At 33.0% G+C, this 3,990-nt stretch overlaps 1 long non-coding RNA gene across 1 annotated transcript; it reads left to right on the top strand.

Moving 5' to 3' along the window:
- Positions 1-258: 258 nt before the first annotated feature.
- LOC111385892 lies at positions 259-3,060 on the top strand. Its single transcript, XR_002701131.1, has 3 exons — positions 259-445; positions 1,296-1,369; positions 2,870-3,060. It is a non-coding gene; the product is annotated as an uncharacterized LOC111385892 (long non-coding RNA).
- The last annotated feature ends 930 nt before the right edge of the window (positions 3,061-3,990 follow it).

Here is a 3,990-nt window from a genome sequence, read left to right as displayed (position 1 = left end):
TAAATGGATCTAAAGATAATAGTAAGAAAGTCAAATGTTGCTGCAACGGAGACACCTCCTACTTACCTTGTGAAAACTTGTCAATCTATCATTTAATTTCCTTCAGCCTTAAGACTTCCAGCACGTCTCCTAAATCATTATCACTTTATGTTGGATAGATATACATCTTATAAGACACATATGCCTCCATATAAGGTAAGGGAAAGGTCAAAGTTTGCTGCATGAATCCACCTCCAGCTTGGACAGCTCATGCTTTGATGATACTTGTCTTTTCATTACACTTTCCTTCATCCTTAAGCATCATTCACGACTCCAACCCTTGAGGCTACTTATAAATCTCTTGGATAAGACATTTAAACCTCCAAATATATCCCCAAGTGAAAGGGAGAGCAAAGGAAGCCAAGAGAGATAGAAAATTAAGAAGCTGGGATTGCAGTTTGTAAAGGTTAGTTAAAGTCATGGTTTTGAAGTTTTTCTTTAGTCCTTTTGGGTGTTTTATAGTATGCTAAAACTCTAAACTTACTTGAAGTTAATTAGAAGGGTTTTTGATGATTTTATGATTGCAAAAAGAGGGGTAATCAAGTACAAGAACCTGAAAGAAACCAGCAGAAATAGAGATATGTTGATTGATGAATTTGGATGGTTTAAACTTTGATTTTGGATAATACATAAGATATAACTTGTATCTATGTAAATGAATGTTTTTACATGATAGTTATAAGGATATAAATGGCCTTCTAATAGCCTGAAATATGATTGGTAACATGCTAATAAAATAGAAACCGAAAACTGTCATAATGGAAAACCGTCTGATTTTAGTGTTGTGGAAATAGACTATTTTGAGGCTGAGAACACTTTATTTGTCACGAATTTAGAGCATGATTACCTTCATATACATGTTATAGAAATGTGGTAAAAATTTCGGAGTCATTGGATATAGATAAGGGAGTGAAAAGGGATTGGAAAAATAATTGGATGGTAAGGGAAATCTGAAAACAGATTCTGTCCAATTTTGTGTTTAATATGATTTCAGCCTTTACATGTACATTAATCATCTCTTGGGCCTAGAGAATAGATTCTAAGGGTACTAGGTTGTCAACAACAATTGGATGATGTTGATGTTCATAATTTGACTCGAGAAATAGGGAGATTTATGGGATAAGTTTGTAATGCCATTGGTAACTTGAAATGATGATTCTGTCTAAATTATTTTGGTGAGAATGGATGTATTTTGGGATTTTGTGCATTAAGGTTATTAAATTGAGGATTCTCTTTAATATTAAATGGTAATACAGGTGATTTTCCAACTTCGAGTGAAAAAGGATATTGATCTAATTTCCATAGAAGATTGCACACACAAAGGTGAAAGGTAAGTGAAAATCCATTTGCAACTACGATGCAAGAACCTAGTATATGTGACATAGTAATGTTGAAATATCTACATAACTTTGATATGAGGCTTATAGCACATCATATGGTGGTTACGATCATTGAGTATGAGGTTACGTAACCTATTGACATCGATTTCCATTAAATATGTCATTTATGAGCATTTTCATATGCATGCACGACATGGACATGGTTGAAAATCCTGCATGCAAAACATGATTTCAAAGTGAGTTTTATTATAAATATTTTATTGACCACTACTAGGGCATCGAGGCATGTGAGGCATGCTTATGTAATATGTTTGGCATTGCGGGTGTTACATCCAAGGTGATTGCAAAGGTAGACAGGGGATGGGCCTTTGGTGATCAAGGGAGGACGGACCACTCGACTGTGCCCTTGTGATATTATGATTATTGGTGCTGTCGGGTGGGAGACTTCTTGGGTGATCATAGGTGTAATACTCCGAAATTTTATGCTCGTTTAAATTTCTTTGGGATAGCGATTTTACTTTCAATACTATTTTTGGCCATAAGGTAAAAGGGGACACCACCTTTGTAGTGGTTAATGTTAGAGGTAGTTAATGAATGTAGGCATGAAGTGTCAAAGGTTGTGTATGCATGAAGTGATTATTAGTTAGTTGAAACTTAAGGCAAGTTTGGATTTGAATGAAGTGGATTATTTTGTTAGGACTTCAATTGACCAAATGATTAAATTATGTTACAATCTACAATTTTTGAATATGTAAGTTGGGTACAAGTTTAAATTTGGGATACACTTTGTTAACAATGAAAGTTAGAGGGTTTAGATTATATTAGTTGAAAAGATAAGAGGCTTCCTTTGTAAATCTAGGTTTTAAGGCCACTTATTACCGTATAATCAACTCACTTGTTGTCCATCATCACCATACACTTAGACAATAGACTAAACATGTGTAAAGGTAAGAAACAAGAAAAAAAAATGGAAAAAAAAGGGGTGAGGCGGTGGGTAGAGAAAAGAAGGAAAAAAAAATAAAAATATCAAGCCTTATCCTTATATATATATATATATATATATATATATCTATTGCCATAGAGAGATTTCCTTCATTTTACAAAACACTTATACACTTAAAAAGAGAGCAAAAACCGAAAATAAGAAAGGAAAGGGAAGGAAGTAAGATTAGCACTTCCAATTTACATCTCAATCGAAGATCATCAAGTTTTACGGTAAGATACTTTCTATGCTTAAGGGGTATGATTTTCATGGTAATACTTATGCTTAAGCTATGCATGAAAAACCATAATATGATTATGATGGACAAGTCCACAAAGTTAGATATCTATTTATGCCTTAGGACAAGTCCGAAGGGCACCGGCAAGCCGGAATATGCAAGTATGTGTTTGATTGCATCCTTTTGTATAGTATTATCATGATAAAAATCCAAGCATGGTATCTTACTGAGTATTCCTTATACTCATAGTATGTTATGCTAAATTTTCAGATCCATGATCGTTAGGAATGATGGAAGTTAGTGGCTTATGCGATGATGGATTAAGGACAAAGATGTTTTGCATCGAAAGTTTTCTTTTGTATGTTTTGTTCAATGACTGTTTCCCATCTGTTTTCCTATGGTATTATTTAAAAATATGTACATGACATGATGTATTATGGTATTAATAGTAAATTTTGTAATTATATCTTTCATGTTATGTTAAGAGACGTTTTTATAGTTTATTTTCCTTGCAAGTGATAAAAGGCAGAAACGGGACAGTTTCTGGAGTCATTTTCAAAATGATGTTTCTAACTCTGTAAACATCCATTTGTGACTCTAAAAATATTTCTGTTTTCCTCTTTGAGTTTTCTAAATACGGCCGAAGGAATCACTCAATTTGGATATCTATGGCCTGAGTTATCAAGGTTTTAACGTCAAGGGGTCAATCTGGATTTCCTGTGTAATACTTCACTGTTTTCAGTAAAACGTCCATATCATATGACCTTGGAAAATTTTCATATTTTAAACTAGAAACCTACTTGAAATTATCTTTCTAATGCCACAAATTTCATAGAAAACAGAGCTGGGATGAATTTTATAAAAATTGTCAAACTTGCTGCCTCAACTAATTTTGATAATGCCGAGGCTGTATATGTAAAGTATAATTTATTGTTGACATGCACTTTTGTCGGCTATCAAATTTTAGAAGAATTTTTTTATCAAATTGAAAAATAAGTTTCTAACATGTAATACTTCTATTTAAGAGTATTTACATGTATCAAAGGCAGAAACTATTATGTTTAGTACGTGACCCTCGAAGCTTAAGTTTGGGACATCACATCGTGGTATCAGAGCAAGGTTTACTTTTCTGTAGACTTTTTTAAAAGAAAATTACTGTCCTTAATCATTGAAGAAGCTAGCAACTGACTTTCAACCAACGATCAAGGTAAAATTTATTTTTAAATTCATGAGTTTTCTTATGTAATGAACTGTTATATCTATGGCTGGATATGGGAATATTTTTAATCAAGTCATGATTGAGATTATGAAGTCATAAACTCCTATATCTAGATATTTATGAGAACCTTGTAGAGTAACATAATCAATGTTTGTCCTAGTTATGGCACGAA

This window comes from Olea europaea, unplaced genomic scaffold, assembly GCF_002742605.1.
Source record: "Olea europaea var. sylvestris unplaced genomic scaffold, O_europaea_v1 scaffold3331, whole genome shotgun sequence".
Lineage (NCBI taxonomy): Eukaryota > Viridiplantae > Streptophyta > Magnoliopsida > Lamiales > Oleaceae > Olea > Olea europaea.
The sequence above is the reverse complement of the archived record's forward strand: the minus strand, read 5'-3'. Positions and strand labels throughout refer to the sequence as shown.